We start from the raw sequence: 24176 nt of genomic DNA on the forward strand, positions 1-24176 counted from the left end.
CTACTACTGATTCTAACCATGCTCCACTTAGGTCTCTGGCTCCACTGTCTCTACTATTTACCCTGGCCTCCAACCCCGCCAGCTACATCTCTGAAGTGGCGTCAGCACAATCTACACTTGTTCCTGTGTTACTGGTGCTCAGTCCCATCAGTCGATCCCCTGATGTTTGTCCGGCAAGTTCGCCAGCTCTGTCCTCATTCCCACTACTGGTTATGGGAATGTGGACAGAGCAGGAGACCTTGCCGGACACACATCAGGGGATAAACTGATGGGACTGAGCCACAGGAACACAGGAACAAGTGTAGATTGTGCTGACGCCACTTCAGAGATGTAGATGGCGGGGTTGGAGGTCAGGGGAAATAGTAGAGACAGTGGAGCCAGAGACCTAAGTTGGGCACGGTTAAAAATCAGTAGTGGTTTGAATGTTGTTGGAGCTGGTGACTCTGCCGTCCACACAGCAGGGGATCAGCTGGCATTACTGAACCCCAGTAACACAGGAGCTAGTGTGTTTCTCTGTGCAGACGACACATCTGAGCGACAACTGGCTGTGTTGAAGCACAGGGATTATAGTTCAGGTGGTAGAAAAATGAACACACCAGCAGACCTGGATACAGTTGCCAACCACTAATTTAGTCTGTAAGAGGAATGGCAAAGTCTTTGGAGATCCAGGCCTTGTTCATTTTCAGAAAAGTCAGCCGGTCAACATTATCGGAAGATAGTCGCGTGCGACGGTCTGTTAGTACACCACCTGCGGCACTAAAGACACGTTCCGATAATACACTGGCAGCAGGGCAAGCCAGCACCTCCAATGCATACTGGCTAAGCTCTGGCCATGTATCCAGCTTAGAGACCCAAAACTTGAAGGGGGAAGAGCCATCTGGGAGTACAGCGACAGGGCAAGACATGTAGTCTGACACCATCTGACGGAAGCGTTGCCTCCTGCTGACTCGAGGCGTCGCTGATGGTGTAGACAATTGTGGTGGACACACAAAACTTTGCCACATTTGGGCCATAGTGGTCTTGCCTTGTGCTGCGGCACTGCCTCTGCTCCCTCTTTGTGCAGAGTTTCCTCCACTGCCTCGACGCACAGAGCTGCTTTGTAAAGCACTAGCAACAATGCTGTCGGGTGGAATGGAAAACATTATGGACTGCACCAGTGACTCTTCGTACTCCCGCATTTTACGCTCCCGGTTCAACGTTGGTATGAGCCTTTGTACGCTGTCCCGGTAGCGAGGATCTAGGAGGGTGTACACCCAATAATCAGCCGAGACGAGAATGTGGGCGATGCGGCGGTCGTTTCTCAGGCACTGCAGCATGAAATCAACCATGTGCTGCAGACTCCCAACTGCCAAAGAACCGCTGTCCCCTGTTTGAGGCGTGACCTCGACCTGCTCTGCATCACCCCACCCTCGCTGTACATACTGAGTAGAGGTTTGTGTACCTCCCTCCTCTGGAGAGATGTCTTCCTCCTCCATCGACTCCTCCTCATCCTCCTCACAAAGTGTCCCCTGCCTAGGCCTTTGTGAGGAAACACGTAGCGCAGACTGTCCAGAAGCAGATGGCATTTGGGACTCCACCTCTTCTGAAACCTCATCCCTTAGTGCTTGCAGTGTTTGTTGAAGCAGGCAGATAAGGGGGACAGTCATGCTGACTAGTGCATCATCTGCACTCGCCATCCGCGTGGATTCATCGAAGGCACGCAAAACGAGGCAGATGTCCTTCATAGAGGCCCACTCAATGGTGCTGAAGTGTGAACGGCGCACAGTGCGACTTGTTTGCGCCTGATGCAGCTGGTACTCCATGACTGCTGCCTGCTGCTCACACAACCGCTCCAACATATGTAACGTTGAATTCCACCGGGTGGGTAGGTCACATATGATGCGATGTTCCGGAAGGCCAAATCGTCGCTGCAGAGCAGCGAGGCGCGATCTTGCCGTGCTGGAACGTCGCAAGTGAGCGCACTCTATGCGGACCTTGTGCAACAGTGCAGCAAGATCCGGATAGTCCCTCAGAAAGCTCTGCACGACCAAGTTAAGAACATGTGCCAGACATGGGATGTGTGTGAGGTTGCCTAGGCCAAGAGCTGCCACCAGATTTCGGCCATTGTCACACACTACCAAGCCCGGCTGGAGATTCGCTGGCCCAAACCACACATCGCTCTCCAGCTTGATAGCATTCCAGAGCTCCTGCGCTGTGTGGCTTCGATTCCCCAAAGAAATTAATTTGAGTACAGCCTGTTGACGTTTGGCCACGGCTGTGCTCATATCGGTCGTAACAGGCTCCTGCTCTGCTGTTTCTGAGGAACTTGAGTAGGAGGAGGAGTCTATGTGTACAGACTGGAGTCCTGCAATCCGTGGCGTTGGAAGAACACGTACAGCGCCACTCTCCAGATCCGTACCCGGCTCCACAACATTGACCCAGTGGGCAGTGAGGGAAAGGTATCGTCCCTGTCCATGGTTACTGGTCCACGCATCGGTGGTCAGGTGGACCTTGCTACTAACGGCGTTTAGTAGCGCATGTTTTATTTTGCCCTCAACATGTTTCTGCAGGGCAGGGACGGCTCGCCTGCTGAAATAAAAGCGGCTGGGCACGTTGTATTGGGGGACTGCCAATGCCATTAAGTCCCGGAAGGTGTCAGTGTCCACCAGCCTGAATGACAGCATTTCAACTGCCAGAAGTTTGGCAATGCCAGCATTCAGAGACTGTGCTCGGGGATGGTTTGCCGAGTAAGGGCGCCTTTTATCCCATGCCTGTGCTACCGATGGCTGTGATGGATGGGAACGTGCTGTTATGGGTGGAATCTGACAGGGTCTCCGGACAACAGTGGCAGAGGTTCTTCCTTGGCGATCCTGTGAGGAAGCCGAACCAGCAGTGTGTGAGCTGGAGGAAGAGGCCCCAACACGAACTGAAGAGGTGGTAGGTGGTGCTGTACGTTGGCCTACGTCTTCAGGGTGTCTCTGCAACTCCAACTCGTGCTTGGTGCGCACATGTTTCCACATATTTGTGGTATTGAGGTTGCTGACATTTCTCCCTCTTTTGACTCTCTGATGACACAGCTTGCATTTGACAAAGCAAATGTCATCTGCAACTGTGTCAAAAAAGGACCACGCACTGCAACTCTTGTGAGCGCCCGGTTTGCCTTTGGAAGGAGGAATGCTCCTAACGGGTGCCGAAGTGGAGGGTACAGGCAACCAAGTCTTCCCCCTCCCTCTGCCTCCTGTTTTGGCCGGTAGGGGAATCTCTTCCTCCGAGCTGCTCCCACCACCTTCCTGTTGCTCACGCCATGATGGGTCAAGGACCTCATCATCTTCCCTCCCCTCTTCAAACAGCTGCTTCTCCGGGGTTGTCTCGCCAGCACCGTACGCACCAGAAAGTGGCAACTGAGTCTCGTCATCATCTGATGCGTACTGAGGTGTGCTGACCATAGGCACTGGCCCACTCGCCTCTTCAGATTCAGAGGGACAAAGAAGTTGCGCATCACTGCATACTCCCTCTTCTTCACATTCAGGAATGCTGCTTGGCTGGCCCCCTCTTTCCAAGCCAACAGATTCCGAGAACAGAAGTAGAGACTGTGATGGCTCCTGTCCATGTCTCTCTGACTGCCTGGGCACTTTGGCAGGTGGTGAAGAGACAGATGGTTGCTCTTCGGTGCTCTGACCCTGAGAGGATGCGGAAGTAATTGAAGTCGATGCGTTAGCTGCCATCCATCCGACAACGGCTTCAATTTGTTCCTCCCGCAGCAGTGGGGTACGTTGAGGTCCTACAAAGCTGCGCATAAAGGACTGTTGCCTGCTAAAACTGGGGGATGCTGATCCACTGGTGCCCGCAGCAGGCCCAGAATCCCCACGTCCTCTACCTGTAGAATCCCCACGTCCTCTCCCTGCAGAATCCCCACGTCCTCTCCCTGCTGAAACTCCACGCCCACGCCCACGCCCCCGCGCCTTACTCCCTGCCTTCTTCATCTTGCAAGACTGCTTAAGATAGGCAAAAAAGTACAAAGGGGGGCCTTAGTGTGCTTATTCCTGAACAGCTGGTTACAGGTACAAGAAACACTAATTTTATGAAGTGTGTGTGTGTGGACTAGACTTTAATAGGAGCTGATGTGGCCTACACAAGTTCAAAATGTAGTGTTTGGTGAACTTTTTATGTGGTTTCTTTGTTTGAAACAAACTCAAAGTATGAGAACAAAGAATTGAAACTGATAGTATCACCAACTTTTTGGAGCTATTACAATGCAGGCAGGTAACCTACAATGCAAAAGATGAGGCTCCAAAAAAATTGGGTAATACTAATCTGGCTGCGCCGGCAGGGCACAAGCCAGAAAAAAAGGCTCCTCTATCTACTCCTATATAGTGTTTGCAACCAACCAATGTTGATGGATACGGATGGATGCACACTAATAGGAGAAGAAAAAATGAGCTGCACTCAGAGACAAATATGTGTGAGGCAGTGACGCACGTTGAGCGTCCTACAACCAGACGTAGCTGCAGGACACTCTACTCAGCGTGAGCTGCACTCACACACAGTCAGAGACCTCTCAGACAGCCGTCAACAGTGCAGCTAAGTGGGCACTGGCACTGACAGGCTGCAGAAAGGCTCCGCTGTGTACTCCTATATAGTGTTTGCAACCACCGTAGATGGAGACGGATGGATGCACACTAATAGAAGAAAAAATGAGCTGCACTCAAATAAAAATATGTGTGAGGCAGTGACGCACGCTGAGCGTCCTACAGCCAGACGTAGCTGCAGGACACACTACTCAGCGTGAGCTGCACTCACACACAGTCAGAGACCTCTCAGACAGCCGTGAACAGTGCAGCAAAGTGGACACTAGCACTGAAAGGCTGCAGAAAGGCTCCGCTGTCTACTACTAGTGTTTGCAACCAACGTATATGGATACGGATGGAAGCACACTAGATTGAAATTATTTAAAAAATGCAGCTCAAAAAATAAAAGATGTATGAGGCAGCAGTGATCACACTGGGTGGCCTACAGCCTGACGTGGCTGCAGGACCCACTCCACAGCGTGAGCTGCACTCACACAGCCCTTGCAGACAGCTGTGAACACTGCTGCTAGGGCAAAGAAGGCTACAGTGGTGGTTTATGTAGCCTGGGTAAAGCACTAGATGTTTGGTGGAATCGCTATTTCTAACTGTCCCTCACAGTCTTCTACAGCAGCCTGTCCCTAACTGAATTCACAGCAGAGTGACCAGAAATGGCGGCTGCGGTGGCTTTTATAGTGCATCATGACATCATTTCGGCAGCCAATCACAGCCATGCCAATAGTTAACATGCCTACATGCCTAACAGGATGTGCCCACACTTCGGAGGATTCCCATTGGCTTAATCAAAGCAAGCAGGCTCATAGCATGATGGGAACTTCCTATTCCGATTCCGATCCCGGAATCCGATATGAAAAAAGTATCGGAATTAAGTATCGGAATTCCGATACCGCTAATATCGGCCGATACCCGATACTTGCGGTATCGGAATGCTCAACACTACTCAAAGCACAGTTGTTAACAATTCCGAAAAGAGGGAAGAATAGGAAGCAGTTAAGGAAACCAGGATGGATGAACACAGAACTTAAGCACATGCTAAAAAGGAAGAAAAAAATGTTTATAAAATGGAAAGAGGGAGGCATATCTAAAGAAGAATATAATGCTGTCTGCAGAACCTGCAGGGCACAAATCAGATTATCTAAAGCTGAAAATGAATTGAGGCTTGCAAGAGATGTCAAAAGCAATAATAAAGGATTTTGGGGATATGTCAAAAGTAAAAGAAAAGTCAAAGATGCTATAGGATTTTTACAGGATGAAAATGATGAAATGGTAAGACAGGATGTTGAGAAGGCTGAACTTTTAAATTCCTATTTTGCATCTGTTTTCTCTCAGAAAGGAAATGTAACATCAACTGTTATTCACTGTCCTATTAAGGGAATAGAAGAATCCAGGATATCTATAAACAGAAAGATAGTGAGGAAACACTTAGCTAGCCTAAATGAATTCAAGTCTCCAGGTCCAGATGAATTACACCCCAGAGTACTGAAGGAGATAGCAGAAGAAATTTTTGAACCCCTCTCTATAATCTTTGAAAATTCTTGGAGAACAGGAGAAGTGCCAGAAGACTGGAGAAGAGCAAATGTTGTTCCTATCTTCAAAAAGGGGAAGAAGGTGGACCCAGGTAACTATAGGCCGGTGAGTCTGACTTCTATACCAGGAAAGATCTTTGAACAAATTATTAAACAACATGTATGTCAATACCTGGATAAGAATGAAGTGATTAAACAGAGTCAGCATGGGTTTGTAACTAATAAGTCATGTCAGACTAACTTAATTTCCTTCTATGACGGTATCACTGATTGGGTGGATCAAGGAAATGCTGTAGATATAGTATATCTTGACTTCAGCAAAGCATTTGACAAAGTCTCTCATACAATCCTTATTGAAAAAATGACTAAGTATGGAATGGACAAGGCAACTGTTAGGTGGATTCATAACTGGCTTAGTGATCGGACCCAAAGAGTGGTCGTAAATGGCTGCACATCCAGTTGGAAGAATGTCTCAAGTGGGGTACCACAGGGCTCTGTCCTGGGCCCTGTATTGTTCAACATCTTTATCAACGATTTAGATGAAGGAATTGAGGGTAAACTGATTAAATTTGCTGATGACACAAAGCTAGGAGGGATAGCTAATACTAGAGAAGAGAGAGAGAGGATTCAAAAAGATTTAAATAAACTGGAGAAGTGGGCAGCAACTAACAGAATGGTTTTTAACAGGGAGAAATGCAAAGTACTACATCTGGGCAATAAAAATGGAAAAAACATATATAGAATGGGAGGAATAGGGCTAAGTGACAGCACATGTGAAAAAGACTTGGGTATACTAATAGATCACAGACTGAATATGAGTCAACAGTGTGATGCAGCAGCAAAAAAGGCAAATGCAATTCTAGGATGTATTAACAGAAGCATACAGTCTAGATCACGTGAAGTCATTATTTCCCTCTACTCCTCTTTGGTCAGACCTCATCTGGAATATTGTGTCCAGTTTTGGGCACCACATTTTAAAAAAGACATCAACAAACTGGAGCAAGTTCAGAAAAGAGCGACCAGAATGGTGACCGGTCTGCAAACCCTGTCTTATGAGGAAAGGTTGCAGGATTTGGGAATGTTTAGTTTGCAAAAGAGAAGACTGAGAGGAGACTTAATAGCTGTCTACAAATATCTAAAGGGCTGTCACATTGTAGAAGGATCAACTTTATTCTCATTTGCACAAGGAAAGACTAGAAGCAATGGGATGAAACTGAATGGGAGGAGACACAGATTAGATATTAGAAAAAACTTTTTGACAGTTAGAGTGATCAATGAGTGGAACAGGCTGCCACGAGAAGTGGTGAGTTCTCCTTCAATGGAAGTCTTCAAACAGAGGCTGGACAGACATCTGACTGGGATGATTTAGCGAATCCTGCTTTGAGCAGGGGGTTGGACCAGATGGCCCAGGAGGTCCCTTCCAACTCTACGATTCTATGATTCTATGATTCTATGAAAAAGCACCTAGATGCCTGCTTTCGCACCTTGATCCTATCAGGTGTTACTTGAATTAGGAACACTTAGACACTGTCAAAAACACACATGCTTGCCAAAAGCAAAAACGGGTAGAAATAATCACATTGGTAAAAGTAATGCTCATTAAACCAGCAATAGAATATGCTAACTAAGGCTAATTAAGCCAACAATATACGTTTGTGATCAAAATAAAGAAAAGCCACATGTTTCTGCCCGGGATCAAAACAGGGAACTTTCAGGAGGATGGCAAACAGGACAATCACTACACTACAGTAACCAGACAAGAGCTTTTACTGTGGTCATGGCAAGCATTAAAGAAAAAGCACTCATTGTCAAAAGCGCTAGTTTGCAAGAGGAATGCTGTGTTTCTGCCCAGTTTCGAACTGAGGACCTTTCGCTTGTGAAGCAAACGTGATAACCGCTACACTACAGAAACCAGATGCAAGAGCATACTGTGGTGACAACAAGCAATCGAGATCAAGAACTGAAAGTCAAAAGCTTGGATACCAAAGGGTAACAGCGTGTTTCTACCTGGGGACCTTTCGCGTGTTAGGCGAACGTGATAACAACTACACTACAGAAAACGGCTGAGGAAGGTAACTGTGGTCATGACGAGTCATCGAGAACAAAGACTCAACGTCAAAAGCTTTAATATCAACGCCTAATGTCATGCTTCAATCTAGTTTCGAACTGTGGACCGTTCGCGTGTGAGGTGAACGTGACAACCACTACACTTCAGAAACTCCATGCAAAGCTAAAGATGTTTAAACATGCTGAAATGAACTTGAAAAAGAAAAAAACAGCCAGCCAAAGTCAAGAGGTCTTCCTCTATGTCTGAAGACAGGACAAAGTGCATTTTGCAACACAGGAACCTTTCATTTGTCAGGCTATTGGAGAAAAAGAACAAACAGGGAAACAAAACCATGCTCCACAAAACATTCTCATGCCTTTGTCCAAAAGCCAAAAAGAAAAAGCACCTAGATGCCTGCTTTCCCACCTTGATCCTATCAGGTGTTACTTGAATTAGGAACACTTAGACACTGTCAAAAACACACATGCTTGCCAAAAGCAAAAACGGGTAGAAATAATCACTTTGGTAAAAGTAATGCTCATTAAACCAGCAATAGAATATGCTAACTAAGGCTAATTAAGCCAACAATATACGTTTGTGATCAAAATAAAGAAAAGCCACATGTTTCTGCCCGGGATCAAAACAGGGAACTTTCAGGAGGATGGCAAACAGGACAATCACTACACTACAGTAACCAGACAAGAGCGTTTACTGTGGTCATGGCAAGCATTAAAGATCAAGCACTCATTGTCAAAAGCGCTAGTTTGCAAGAGGAACGCTGTGTTTCTGCCCAGTTTCGAAATGAGGACCTTTCGCGTGTAAAGCCAACGTGATAACCGCTACACTACAGAAACCAACCAAGTCAAACAAACAAAAAATGCTGTGGTCATGGCAAGCAATAAAGAACAAGCACTGAAAGTCAAAAAGATCGTTTTCCAAGAGAAAAAGCTGTGTTTCTGCCCAGTTTCGAACTGGGGACCTTTCGCATGGGAGGCGAACATGATAACCGCTACACTACAGAAACCGGATGCAAGAGCTTACTGTGGTGACAACAAGCAATCAAGATCAAGAACTGAAAGTCAAAAGCTTGGATACCAAAGGGAAACAGCGTGTTTCTGCCCAGTTTCAAACTGGGGACCTTTCTCGTGTTAGGCGAACGTGATAACCACTACACTACATAAACCGGCTGCGGGAGGTTACTGTGATCATGACGAGCCATCGAGAACAAAGACTCAACGTCAAAAGCTTTAATGTCAGCGACACATGTCATGCTTCTATCCAGTCTCGAACTGGGGACCGTTCGCGTGTGAGGTGAACGTGATAACCACTACACTTCTGAAACTCCATGCAAAGCTAAAGATGTGTAAACGTGCTGAAATGAAATTGAAAAAGAAAAAAACAGCCAGCCAAAGTCAAGAGGTCTTCCTCTATGTCTGAAGACAGGACAAAGTGCATTTTGCAACACAGGAACCTTTCATTTGTCAGGCTATTGGAGAAAAAGAACAAATAGGGAAACAAAACCATGCTCCACAAAACATTCTCATGCCTTTGTCCAAAAGCCAAAAAGAAAAAGCACCTAGATGCCTGCTTTCGCACCTTGATCCTATCAGGTGTTACTTGAATTAGGAACACTTAGAAACTGTCAAAAACACACATGCTTGCCAAAAGCAAAAACGGGTAGAAATAATCACATTGGTAAAAGTAATGCTCATTAAACCAGCAATAGAATATGCTAACTAAGGCTAATTAAGCCAACAATATACGTTTGTGATCAAAATAAAGAAAAGCCACATGTTTCTGCCCGGGATCAAAACAGGGAACTTTCAGGAGGATGGCAAACAGGACAATCACTACACTACAGTAACCAGACAAGAGCATTTACTGTGGTCATGGCAAGCATTAAAGATCAAGCACTCATTGTCAAAAGCGCTAGTTTGCAAGAGGAACGCTGTGTTTCGGCCCAGTTTCGAACAGAGGACCTTTCGCGTGTAAAGTGAACGTGATAACCGCTACACTACAGAAGCCAACCAATTGAAACAAGCAAAAAATGCTGTGGTCATGACAAGCAATAAAGAACAAGCACTGAAAGTCAAAAAGATCGTTTTCCAAGAGAAAAGCTGTGTTTCTGCCAAGTTTCGAACTGGGAACCTTTCAAGTGTTAAGCGAACGTGATAACCGCTACACTACAGAAACCAGATGCAAGAGCATACTGTGGTGACAACAAGCAATCGAGATCAAGAACTGAAAGTCAAAAGCTTGGATACCAAAGGGTAACAGCGTGATTCTGCCCAGTTTCGAACTGGAGACCTTTCGTGTGTTAGGTGAACGTGATAACCACTACACTGCAGAAACCGGCTGCGCAAGGTTACTGTGGTCATGACGAGCCATCGAGAACAAAGACTCAACGTCAAAAGCTTTAATATCAACGCCTAATGTCACGCTTCTATCCAGTTTTGAACTGGGGACCGTTCACGTGTGAGGTGAACGTGACAACCACTACACTTCAGAAACTCCATGCAAAAATAAAGATGTTTAAACATGCTGACATGAACTTGAAAAAGAAAAAAACATCCAGCCAAAGTCAAGAGGTCATCCTCTATGTCTGAAGACAGGACAAAGTGCATTTTGCAACACAGGAACCTTTCATTTGTCAGGCTATTGGAGAAAAAGAACAAACAGGGAAACAAAACCATGCTCCACAAAGCATTCTCATGCCTTTGTCCAAAAGCCAAAAAGAAAAAGCACCTAGATGCCTGCTTTCGCACCTTGATCCTATCAGGTGTTACTTGAATTAGGAACACTTAGACACTGTCAAAAACACACATGCTTGCCAAAAGCAAAAACGGGTAGAAATAATCACATTGGTAAAAGTAATGCTCATTAAACCAGTAATAGAATATGCTAACTAAGGCTAATTAAGCCAACAATATATGTTTGTGATCAAAATAAAGAAAAGCCACATGTTTCTGCCCGGGATCAAAACAGGGAACTTTCAGGAGGATGGCAAAAAGGACAATCACTACACTACAGTAACCAGACAAGAGCATTTACTGTGGTCATGGCAAGCATTAAAGATCAAGCACTCATTGTCAAAAGCGCTAGTTTGCAAGAGGAACGCTGTTTTTCTGCCCAGTTTCAAACTGAGGACCTTTCGCGTGTAAAGCAAACGTGATAACCGCTACACTACAGAAGCCAACCAATTCAAACAAGCAAAAAATGCTGTGGTCATGGCAAGCAATAAAGAACAAGCACTGAAAGTCAAAAAGATCGTTTTCCAAGAGAAAAAGCTGTGTTTCTGCCCAGTTTCAAACTGGGGACCTATCGCATGTGAGGCGAACGTGATAACCGCTACACTACAGAAACCAGACGCAAGCGCTTACTGTGGTGACAACAAGCAATCGAGATCAAGAACTGAAAGTCAAAAGCTTGGGTATCAAAGGGTAACAGCATGTTTCTGCCCAGTTTCGAACTGGGGACCTTTCGCGTGTTAGGCGAATGTGATAACCACTACACTACAGAAACCGGCTGCGGAAGGTTACTGTGGTCATGACGAGCCATCGAGAACAGAGACTCAACGTCAAAAGCTATCAACGCCTAATGTCATGCTTCTATCCAGTTTCGAACTGGGGACCGTTCGCGTGTGAGGTGAACGTGACAACTAGTGTTGAGCATTCCGATACCGCAAGTATCGGGTATCGGCCGATATTAGCGGTATCGGAATTCCGATACTGACTTCCGATACTTTTGTCATATCGGATTCCGGAATCGGAATCGGAAGTTCCCATCATGCTATGAGCCTGCTTGCTTTGATTAAGCCAATGGGAATCCTCCGAAGTGTGGGCACATCCTGTTAGGCATGTAGGCATGTTAACTATTGGCATGGCTGTGATTGGCTGCCGAAATGATGTCATGATGCACTATAAAAGCCACCGCAGCCGCCATTTCTGGTCACTCTGCTGTGAATTCAGTTAGGGACAGGCTGCTGTAGAAGACTGTGAGGGACAGTTAGAAATAGCGATTCCACCAAACATCTAGTGCTTTACCCAGGCTACATAAACCACCACTGTAGCCTTCTTTGCCCTAGCAGCAGTGTTCACAGCTGTCTGCAAGGGCTGTGTGAGTGCAGCTCACGCTGTGGAGTGGGTCCTGCAGCCACGTCAGGCTGTAGGCCACCCAGTGTGATCACTGCTGCCTCATACATCTTTTATTTTTTGAGCTGCATTTTTTAAATAATTTCAATCTAGTGTGCTTCCATCCGTATCCATATACGTTGGTTGCAAACACTAGTAGTAGACAGCGGAGCCTTTCTGCAGCCTTTCAGTGCTAGTGTCCACTTTGCTGCACTGTTCACAGCTGTCAGAGAGGTCTCTGACTGTGTGTGAGTGCAGCTCACGCTGAGTAGTGTGTCCTGCAGCTACGTCTGGCTGTAGGACGCTCAGCGTGCGTCAGTGCCTCACACATATTTTTATTTGAGTGCAGCTCATTTTTTCTTCTATTAGTGTGCATCCATCAGTCTCCATCTACGGTGGTTGCAAACACTATATAGGAGTACACAGCGGAGCCTTTCTGCAGTCTGTCAGTGCCAGTGCCCAATTAGCTGCACTGTTGACGGCTGTCTGAGAGGTCTCTGACTGTGTGTGAGTGCAGCTCACGCTGAGTAGAGTGTCCTGCAGCTACGTCTGGTTGTAGGACGCTCAACGTGCGTCACTGCCTCACACATATTTGTCTTTGAGTGCAGCTCATTTTTTCTTCTCCTATTAGTGTGCATCCATCCGTATCCATCAACATTGGTTGGTTGCAAACACTATATAGGAGTAGATAGAGGAGCCTTTTTTTCTGGCTTGTGCCCTGCCGGCGCAGCCAGATTTGTATTACCCAATTTTTTTGGAGCCTCATCTTTTGCATTGTAGGTTACCTGCCTGCATTGTAATAGCTCCAAAACGTTGGTGATACTATCAGTTTCAATTCTTTGTTCACATACTTTGAGTTTGTTTCCAACAAAGAAACCACAAAAAAAGTTCACCAAACACTACATTTGGAACTTGTGTAGGCCACATCAGCTCCTATTAAAGTGTAGTCCACACACACACACTTCATAAAATTAGTGTTTCTTGTACCTGTAACCAGCTGTTCAGGAATAAGCACACTAAGGCCCCCCTTTGTACTTTTCTGCCTATCTTAAGCAGTCTGGCAAGATGAAGAAGGCAGGGAGTAAGGCGCGTGGGCGTGGGCATGGAGTTTCAGCAGGGAGAGGACGTGGGGATTCTGCAGGGAGAGGATGTGGGGATTCAGCAGGTAGAGGACGTGGGGATTCTGGGCCTGCTGCGGGCACCAGTGGATCAGCATCCCCCAGTTTTAGCAGGCAACAGTCCTTTATGCGCAGCTTTGTAGGACCTCAACGTACCCCACTGCTGTGGGAGGAACAAATTGAAGCCGTTGTCGGATGGATGGCAGCTAACGCATCGACTTCAATTACTTCCGCATCCTCTCAGGATCAGAGCACCGAAGAGCAACCATCTGTCTCTTCACCACCTGCCAAAGTGCCCAGGCAGTCAGAGAGACATGGACAGGAGCCATCACAGTCTCTACTTCTGTTCTCGGAATCTGTTGGCTTGGAAAGAGGGGGCCAGCCAAGCAGCATTCCTGAATGTGAAGAAGAGGGAGTATGCAGTGATGCTCAACTTCTTTGTCCCTCTGAATCTGAAGAGGCGAGTGGGCCAGTGCCTATGGTCAGCACACCTCAGTACGCATCAGATGATGACGAGACTCAGTTGCCACTTTCTGGTGCGTACGGTGCTGGCGAGACAACCCCGGAGAAGCAGCTGTTTGAAGAGGGGAGGGAAGATGATGAGGTCCTTGACCCATCATGGCGTGAGGAACAGGAAGGTGGTGGGAGCAGCTCGGAGGAAGAGATTCCCCTACCGGCCAAAACAGGAGGCAGAGGGAGGGGGAAGACTTGGTTGCCTGTACCCTCCACTTCGGCACCCGTTAGGAGCATTCCTCATTCCAAAGGCAAACCGGGCGCTCCCAAGAGTTGCAGTGCGTGGTCCTTTTTTGACACAGTTGCAGATGACATTTGCTTTGTCAAATGCAAGCTGTGTCATCAGATAGTCAAAAGAGGGAGAAATGTCAGCAACCTCAATACCACAAATATGTGGAAACATGTGCGCACCAAGCACGAGTTGGAGTTGCAGAGACACCCTGAAGACGTAGGCCAACGTACAGCACCACCTACCACCTCTTCAGTTCGTGTTGGGGCCTCTTCCTCCAGCTCACACACTGCTGGTTCGGCTTCCTCACAGGATCGCCAAGGAAGAACCTCTGCCACTGTTGTCCGGAGACCCTGTCAGATTCCACCCATAGCAGCACGTTCCCATCCATCACAGCCATCGGTAGCACAGGCATGTGATAATAGGCGCCCTTACTCGGCAAACCATCCCCGAGCACAGTCTCTGAATGCTGGCATTACCAAACTTCTGGCAGTTGAAATGCTGTCATTCAGGCTGGTGGACACTGACACCTTCCGGGACTTAATGGCATTGGCAGTCCCCCAATACAACTTGCCCAGCCGCTTTTATTTCAGCAGGCGAGCCGTCCCTGCCCTGCAGAAACATGTTGAGGGCAAAATAAAACATGCGCTACTAAACGCCGTTAGTAGCAAGGTCCACCTGACCACCGATGCGTGGACCAGTAACCATGGACAGGGACGATACCTTTCCCTCACTGCCCACTGGGTCAATGTTGTGGAGCCGGGTACAGATCTGGAGAGTGGCGCTGTACGTGTTCTTCCAACGCCACGGATTGCAGGACTCCAGTCTGTACACATAGACTCCTCCTCCTACTCAAGTTCCTCAGAAACAGCAGAGCAGGAGACTGTTACGACCGATATGAGCACAGCCGTGGCCAAACGTCAACAGGCTGTACTCAAATTAATTTCTTTGGGGAATCGAAGCCACACAGCGCAGGAGCTCTGGAATGCTATCAAGCTGGAGAGCGATGTGTGGTTTGGGCCAGTGAATCTCAAGCCGGGCTTGGTAGTGTGTGACAATGGCCGAAATCTGGTGGCAGCTCTTGGCCTAGGCAACCTCACACACATCCCATGTCTGGCACATGTGCTTAACTTGGTCGTGCAGAGCTTTCTGAGGGACTATCCGGATCTTGATGCACTGTTGCACAAGGTCCGCATAGAGTGCGCTCACTTGCGACGTTCCAGCACGGCAAGATCGCGCCTCGCTGCTCTGCAGCGACGATTTGGCCTTCCAGAAAATCGCATCATATGTGACCTACCCACCCGGTGGAATTCAACGTTACATATGTTGGAGCGGTTGTGTGAGCAGCAGGCAGCAGTCATGGAGTACCAGCTGCATCAGGCGCAAACAAGTCGCACTGTGCGCCGTTCACACTTCAGCACCATTGAGTGGGCCTCTATGAAGGACATCTGCCTCGTTTTGCGTGCCTTCGATGAATCCACGCGGATGGCGAGTGCAGATGATGCACTAGTCAGCATGACTGTCCCCCTTATCTGCCTGCTTCAACAAACACTGCAAGCACTAAGGGATGAGGTTTCGGAAGAGGTGGAGGATGAGGAGTCCCAAATGCCATCTGCTTCTGGACAGTCTGCGCTACGTGTTTCCTCACAAAGGCCTAGGCAGGGGACACTTTGTGAGGAGGATGAGGAGGAGTCGATGGAGGAGGAAGACATCTCTCCAGAGGAGGGAGGTACACAAACCTCTACTCAGTATGTACAGCGAGGGTGGGGTGATGCAGAGCAGGCCGAGGTCACGCCTCAAACAGGGGACAGCGGTTCTTTGGCAGTTGGGAGTCTGCAGCACATGGTTGATTTCATGCTGCAGTGCCTGAGAAACGACCGCCGCATCGCCCACATTCTCGTCTCGGCTGATTATTGGGTGTACACCCTCCTAGATCCTCGCTACCGGGACAGCGTACAAAGGCTCATACCAACGTTGAACCGGGAGCGTAAACTGCGGGAGTACGAAGAGTCACTGGTGCAGTCCATAATGTTTTCCATTCCACCCGACAGCATTCTTGCTAGTGCTTTACAAAGCAGCTCTGTGCGTCGAGGCAGTGGAGGAAACTCTGCACAAAGAGGGAGCAGAGGCAGCGCCGCAGCACAAGGCAAGACCACTATGGCCCAAATGTGGCAAAGCTTTGTGTGTCCACCACAATTGTCTACACCATCAGCGACGCCTCGAGTCAGCAGGAGGCAACGCTTCCGTCAGATGGTGTCAGACTACATGTCTTGCCCTGTCGCTGTACTCCCAGATGGCTCTTCCCCCTTCAAGTTTTGGGTCTCTAAGCTGGATACATGGCCAGAGCTTAGCCAGTATGCATTGGAGGTGCTGGCTTGCCCTGCTGCCAGTGTATTATCGGAACGTGTCTTTAGTGCCGCAGGTGGTGTACTAACAGACCGTCGCACGCGACTATCTTCCGATAATGTTGACCGGCTGACTTTTCTGAAAATGAACAAGGCCTGGATCTCCAAAGACTTTGCCATTCCTCTTACAGACTAAATTAGTGGTTGGCAACTGTATCCAGGTCTGCTGGTGTGTTCATTTTTCTACCACCTGAACTATAATCCCTGTGCTTCAACACAGCCAGTTGTCGCTCAGATGTGTCGTCTGCAGAGAAACACACTAGCTCCTGTGTTAGTGGGGTTTAGTAACGCCAGCTGATCCCCTGCTGTGTGGACGGCAAAGTCACCAGCTCCATCAACATTCAAACCACTACTGATTTTTAACCGTGCCCAACTTAGGTCTCTGGCTCCACTGTCTCTACTATTTCCCCTGACCTCCAACCCCGCCATCTACATCTCTGAAGTGGCGTCAGCACAATCTACACTTGTTCCTGTGTTCCTGTGGCTCAGTCCCATCAGTTTATCCCCTGATGTGTGTCCGGCAAGGTCTCCTGCTCTGCCACATTCCCATAACCAGTAGTGGGAATGAGGACAGAGCTGGCGAACTTGCCAGACAAACATCAGGGGATCAACTGACGGAACTGAGCACCAGTAACACAGGAACAAGTGTAGATTGTGCTGACGCCACTTCAGAGATGTAGCTGGCGGGGTTGGAGGCCAGGGTAAATAGTAGAGACAGTGGAGCCAGAGGCCTAAGTGAAGCATGGTTAGAATCAGTAGTAGTCAACAACCTCCATAAAAACCGCTGCCCATTGGCCTCTGCATGCGGCATGCGTAATCCTGGGCTCCAACAGTGTCAGTTGGTGTTCAGAAGTGTCGTCTCCACAGAGCCAAACACATTCGTTCAAGTGTTAGTGGGGTTCAGCACTGCCAGCTGTTCCCCTGCTGTGGAGATGGCAAGTCTCCTGCTGCCTTCAGCTGCCAAAAGCAACAGGCCCCAGCCTGCTCCTCGCCTAATCCTGGGCTCCAACAGCGTCAGTTGGTGTTCAGAAGTGTCATCTCCACAGAGCCAAACACATTCGTTCGAGTGTTAGTGGGGTTCAGCACTGCCAGCTGTTTCCCTGCTGTGGAGATGGCAAGTCTCCTGCTGCCTTCACCTGCCAAAAGCAACAGGCCCCAGCCTGCTCCTCGCCTAATCCTGGGCTCCAACAGCGTCAGTTGTGTTCAGAAGTGTCGTCTCCACAGAGCCAAACACATTCGTTCGAGTGTTAGTGGGTTTCAGCACTGCCAGCTGTTACCCTGCTGTGGAGATGGCAAGTCTCCTGCTGCCTACACCTGCCAAAATCCAGTAGGCCCCAGCCTGCTCCACGCCTAATCCTGGGCTCCAACAGCATCAGTTGGTGTTCAGAAGTGACATCTCCACAGAGCCAAACACATTAGTTCGAGTGTTAGTGGGTTTCAGCACTGCCAGCTGTTCCCCTGCTGTGGAGATGGCAAGTCTCCTGCTGCCTTCACCTGCCAAAAGCAACAGGCCCCAGCCTGCTCCTCGCCTAATCCTGGGCTCCAACAGCGTCAGTTGGTGTTCAGAAGTGTCGTCTCCACAGAGCCAAACACATTCGTTCGAGTGTTAGTGGGTTTCAGCACTGCCAGCTGTTCCCCTGCTGTGGAGATGGCAAGTCTCCTGCTGCCTTCACCTGCCAAAAGCAACAGGCCCCAGCCTGCTCCTCGCCTAATCCTGGGCTCCAACAGCGTCAGTTGGTGTTCAGAAGTGTCATCTCCACAGAGCCAAACACATTCGTTCGAGTGTTAGTGGGCTTCAGCACTGCCAGCTGTTCCCCTGCTGTGGAGATGGCAAGTCTCCTGCTGCCTTCACCTGCCAAAAGCAACAGGCCCCAGCCTGCTCCTCGCCTAATCCTGGGCTCCAACAGCGTCAGTTGGTGTTCAGAAGTGTCATCTCCACAGAGCCAAACACATTCGTTCGAGTGTTAGTGGGTTTCAGCACTGCCAGCTGTTCCCCTGCTGTGGAGATGGCAAGTCTCCTGCTGCCTTCACCTGCCAAAAGCAACAGGCCCCAGCCTGCTCCTCGCCTAATCCTGGGCTCCAACAGCGTCAGTTGGTGTTCAGAAGTGTCGTCTCCACAGAGTCAAACACATTCGTTCGAGTGTTAGTGGGTTTCAGCACTGCCAGCTGTTCCCCTGCTGTGGAGATGGCAAGTCTCCTGCTGCCCACACCTGCCAAAATCCAGTAGGCCCCAGCCTGCTCCACACCTAGTCCTGGGCTCCAACAGCGTCAGTTGGTGTTCAGAAGTGACATCTCCACAGAGCCAAACACATTCGTTCGAGTGTTAGTGGGTTTCAGCACTGCCAGCTGTTCCCCTGCTGTGGAGATGGCAAGTCTCCTGCTGCCTTCACCTGCCAAAAGCAACAGGCCCCAGCCTGCTCCTCGCCTAATCCTGGGCTCCAACAGCGTCAGTTGGTGTTCAGAAGTGTCATCTCCACAGAGCCAAACACATTCGTTCAAGTGTTAGTGGGGTTCAGCACTGCCAGCTGTTCCCCTGCTGTGGAGATGGCAGTCTCTCCTGCTGTCAGCTCATTCCAAATACAGTAGGCCTTTGCCTACACCCTCCTATTTCCTGGGCTTCAACACAGCCAGTTGTAGCTCGGAAGTGCCGTCCACACGGAAAGAGACACTTGCTCCCGTGTCTCAGTGGGGTTCAGTAACGTCAGCTGATCCCCTGCTGTGTGGATGGCAGTCTCTCCTGCTGTCACCTCATTCCAAATACAGTAGGCCTGTGCCTACACCCTCCTATTTCCTGGGCTTCAACACAGCCAGTTGTAGCTCGGAAGTGCCGTCCACACGGAAAGAGATACTTGCTCCCGCGTCTCAGTGGGGTTCAGTAACGTCAGCTGATCCCCTGCTGTGTGGATGGCAGTCTCTCCTGCTGTCACCTCATTCCAAATACAGTAGGCCTCTGCCTACACCCTCCTATTTCCTGGGCTTCAACACAGCCAGTTGTAGCTCGGAAGTGCCGTCCACACGGAAAGAGACACTTGCTCCCGTGTCTCAGTGGGGTTCAGTAACGTCAGCTGATCCCCTGCTGTGTGGATGGCAGTCTCTCCTGCTGTCACCACATTCCAAATACAGTAGGCCTCTGCCTACACCCTCCTATTTCCTGGGCTTCAACACAGCCAGTTGTAGCTCGGAAGTGCCGTCCACACGGAAAGAGACACTTGCTCCCGTGTCTCAGTGGGGTTCAGTAACGTCAGCTGATCCCCTGCTGTGTGGATGGCAGTCTCTCCTGCTGTCGCCACATTCCAAATACAGTAGGCCTCTGCCTACACCCTCCTATTTCCTGGGCTTCAACACAGCCAGTTGTAGCTCGGAAGTGCCGTCCACACGGAAAGAGATACTTGCTCCCGCGTCTCAGTGGGGTTCAGTAACGTCAGCTGATCCCCTGCTGTGTGGATGGCAGTCTCTCCTGCTGTCACCTCATTCCAAATACAGTAGGCCTCTGCCTACACCCTCCTATTTCCTGGGCTTCAACACAGCCAGTTGTAGCTCGGAAGTGCCGTCCACACGGAAAGAGACACTTGCTCCCGTGTCTCAGTGGGGTTCAGTAACGTCAGCTGATCCCCTGCTGTGTGGATGGCAGTCTCTCCTGCTGTCACCACATTCCAAATACAGTAGGCCTCTGCCTACACCCTCCTATTTCCTGGGCTTCAACACAGCCAGTTGTAGCTTGGAAGTGCCGTCCACACGGAAAGAGACACTTGCTCCCGTGTCTCAGTGGGGTTCAGTAACGTCAGCTGATCCCCTGCTGTGTGGATGGCAGTCTCTCCTGCTGTCACCACATTCCAAATACAGTAGGCCTCTGCCTACACCCTCCTATTTCCTGGGATTCAACACAGCCAGTTGTAGCTCGGAAGTGCCGTCCACACGGAAAGAGACACTTGCTCCCGTGTCTCAGTGGGGTTCAGTAACGTCAGCTGATCCCCTGCTGTGTGGATGGCAGTCTCTCCTGCTGTCACCTCATTCCAAATACAGTAGGCCTCTGCCTACACCCTCCTATTTCCTGGGCTTCAACACAGCCAGTTGTAGCTCGGAAGTGCCGTCCACACGGAAAGAGATACTTGCTCCCGTGTCTCAGTGGGGTTCAGTAACGTCAGCTGATCCCCTGCTGTGTGGATGGCAGTCTCTCCTGCTGTCACCTCATTCCAAATACAGTAGGCCTCTGCCTACACCCTCCTATTTCCTGGGCTTCAACACAGCCAGTTGTAGCTCGGAAGTGCCGTCCACACGGAAAGAGACACTTGCTCCCGTGTCTCAGTGGGGTTCAGTAACGTCAGCTGATCCCCTGCTGTGTGGATGGCAGTCTCTCCTGCTGTCACCACATTCCAAATACAGTAGGCCTCTGCCTACACCCTCCTATTTCCTGGGCTTCAACACAGCCAGTTGTAGCTCGGAAGTGCCGTCCACACGGAAAGAGACACTTGCTCCCGTGTCTCAGTGGGGTTCAGTAACGTCAGCTGATCCCCTGCTGTGTGGATGGCAGTCTCTCCTTCTGTCACCACATTCCAAATACAGTAGGCCTCTGCCTACACCCTCCTATTTCCTGGGCTTCAACACAGCCAGTTGTAGTTCGGAAGTGCCGTCCACACGGAAAGAGATACTTGCTCCCGTGTCTCAGTGGGGTTCAGTAACGTCAGCTGATCCCCTGCTGTGTGGATGGCAGTCTCTCCTGCTGTCACCTCATTCCAAATACAGTAGGCCTCTGCCTACACCCTCCTATTTCCTGGGCTTCAACACAGCCAGTTGTAGCTTGGAAGTGCCGTCCACACGGAAAGAGACACTTGCTCCCGTGTCTCAGTGGGGTTCAGTAACGTCAGCTGATCCCCTGCTGGGTGGATGGCAGTCTCTCCTGCTGTCACCACATTCCAAATACAGTAGGCCTCTGCCTACACCCTCCTATTTCCTGGGCTTCAACACAGCCAGTTGTAGCTCGGAAGTGCCGTCCACACGGAAAGAGACACTTGCTCCCGTGTCTCAGTGGGGTTCAGTAACGTCAGCTGATCCCCTGCTGTGTGGATGGCAAAGTCTCCTGCTGCCTACACAGTCATACCACTACTGATTTTTAACCGTGCTCCAATTAGGCCTGTGGCTCCACTGTCTCTCGTATTTCCCCTGTCCTCCAACCCCGCCAGTTACAGCTCCGAAGTGGCATCTGCACAATCCACACTTGTTCCTGTGTTACAGGTGTTCAGTCCGGTCAGTTAATCCCCTGATGTGTGTCCGGCAATGTCACCTGCTCTGTCCACATTCACATAACTAGTTATGAGAATGTGGACAGAGCAGGCGACATTGCCGGACACACATCAGGGGATTAACTGACCGGACTGAACACCTGTTACACAGGAACAAGTGTGGATTTTGCAGACGCCACTTCGGAGCTGTAACTGGCGGGGTTGGAGGACAGGGGAAATACGAAAATCAGTGAAGCCACAGGCCTAAGTGGAGCTTGGTTAAAATTAGTAGAAGTCTACAACCGATCTTAAAATTTCTTCAATGCAGCCTCAGCCTGCTCCGTGCTTGTCCCTGGGCTTCAACACAGCCAGTTGTTGCTCGGAAGTGCCGTCTTCACAGAGTAAAACACTAGCTCCTGTGTTTGTGGGGTTCAGTAACGTCAGCTGTTCCCCTGCTGTTTTGATGGCAATCTGTCCTGCTGCCTCCCAATTGACAGCACATCAGGCCTCAGCCTGCTAAGTGCTTGTCCTGGGCTCCAACATCGCCAGTTGCTGCTCATAACTGACTTTGGCACGGGTACTCCCTCCTGCCCAGCTTGGTTCCAGCCCTGCCTGCTGTTTCCGGGAAGTGTCAATGTCAGTTTGCCACCCCAAGTTGCCATTTCGTGTTGCGGTTGGGTTAGCCGAGGCTAGGGTGCCAGCAGTTTAGGTGCTTCCTATGTGGACTGCGGGTTCTGGTAAGAAAGGCTTGTTCCGTAGTGCCAGTAGGACAAGCACCCCCTGTAGGACTGTGTGATTCGGTAACTGCGGCCAGCTTGCAGCATGCCAACTTTGCTTTTCAGGGGTAACTTCTGCTACCCCTCCGGGTTCCAGCACCGTCAGCTGGTTCTCGTCAGAGCCTTTGGCCTAGGTGCCTCCATCTCGGTATCCGAGTTCCGGCAATGTCTGCTGGTCCTTGGTAGTGCTTTGTAGCACAGGTACCTCCTGCTTAGTAACCGGGTTTCAGCACCGTCAGCTGGTCCTCGGTTGTGCCATTGGCTCTTATTCCTTCTGCTGCCCCTCCGGGTGCCAGCACTGTCAGCTGGTCCTCGCTATTTCCATTTGCTCTTGCAGCTTATGCTACCCCTCCGGGTTCCAGCACCGTCAGCTGGTTCTCGTCAGAGCCTTTGGCCTAGGTGCCTCCATCTCGGTATCCGAGTTCCGGCAATGTCTGCTGGTCCTTGGTAGTGCTTTGTAGCACAGGTACCTCCTGCTTAGTAACCGGGTTCCAGCACCGTCAGCTGGTCCTCGGTTGTGCCATTGGCTCTTATTCCTTCTGCTGCCCCTCCGGGTGCCAGCACTGTCAGCTGGTCCTCGCTATTTCCATTTGCTCTTGCAGCTTATGCTACCCCTCCGGGTTCCAGCACCGTCAGCTGGTTCTCGTCAGAGCCTTTGGCCTAGGTGCCTCCATCTCGGTATCCGAGTTCCGGCAACGTCTGCTGGTCCTTGGTAGTGCTTTGTAGCACAGGTACCTCCTGCTTAGTAACCGGGTTCCAGCACCGTCAGCTGGTCCTCGGTAGTGCCATTGGCTCTTGTTCCTTCTGCTGCCCCTCCGGGTGCCAGTACAGTCAGCTGGTTCAAGAGGACAAAGAACAGGAAGACAACCACCAAGATGCAGAACAACAAGAGAGAGAAGACAAAGAAGCATAAAAAAACAAAGCAGAAGAACATTAAGCATAAGACTAATACTCTGAGCAAATGATATTATCTTATTTATAAGCAGAAGAAGACTAAGCAGTGTATGGGGGTGAGTCCGTTCCTCCTCGTGGTGCCCCTGGAAAAGGCCTGCTACTGCAGGCCAAACTGAACGCGGACAAATCCTGTTGTAAATCTTTTGTGACAGGCAGAACAGAAGGTGTAAACTTCTAACTTTTCTAGATAACAACTACAGGAATGCCTGACACAAACAAGAATATGATGAAGAGGAATAGGAAGAAGATGAAGAAGTTGAATATGTAGAATAATAATTGTTGAATAAGAAGAATATGAAGAATGTAAGAAAAGGAAGAAGAAGAAGAATGTAAAAAAAGGAAGTAGAAGAATTTAAAAAAAGGAAGAAGAGTGTAAAAAAAGGAATAAGAAGAAGAATGTAAAAAAAGGAAGTAGAAGAATGTAAAAAAAGGAAGAAGAATGTAAAAAAAGGAAGAAGAATGTAAAAAAAGGAATAAGAAGAAGAAGAAGGTAAAAAAAGGAAGAAGAATAAGAAAGAAGAAGAAAGAAGAAAGAAGAAGAAGACATACATGTCTGGCAAAATATAAATGAGGCTAACATAGTCAATATCTTTGTAACTCCTAACGTCTTTAAAAAAAAAGTTTAATTCCTGCTATTCCATTTGATTGGGCTAAACCTCTATGGCTTTAATGTCTCCTCCACCTCCCACAATAC

The 24176-nt window shown here is 49.2% G+C and overlaps 3 non-coding genes across 3 annotated transcripts; all 3 read right to left on the reverse strand.

Annotated features, from left to right (window-relative positions):
* Positions 1-7930: 7930 nt before the first annotated feature.
* TRNAV-CAC (transfer RNA valine (anticodon CAC)) lies at positions 7931-8003 on the reverse strand. The gene has a single exon. It is a non-coding gene; the product is annotated as a tRNA-Val (tRNA).
* A 1086-nt stretch (positions 8004-9089) lies between these two features.
* Positions 9090-9162, reverse strand: TRNAG-CCC (transfer RNA glycine (anticodon CCC)). The gene has a single exon. It is a non-coding gene; the product is annotated as a tRNA-Gly (tRNA).
* Positions 9163-11587: 2425 nt separating this feature from the next.
* Positions 11588-11660, reverse strand: TRNAV-AAC (transfer RNA valine (anticodon AAC)). Its single transcript has one exon. It is a non-coding gene; the product is annotated as a tRNA-Val (tRNA).
* Between the last annotated feature and the right edge of the window lie 12516 nt (positions 11661-24176).

Source organism: Dendrobates tinctorius, unplaced genomic scaffold (assembly GCF_039654945.1).
Source record: "Dendrobates tinctorius isolate UK_male_01 unplaced genomic scaffold, ASM3965494v1 ptg000332l, whole genome shotgun sequence".
Classification (NCBI taxonomy): Eukaryota; Metazoa; Chordata; class Amphibia; order Anura; family Dendrobatidae; genus Dendrobates; species Dendrobates tinctorius.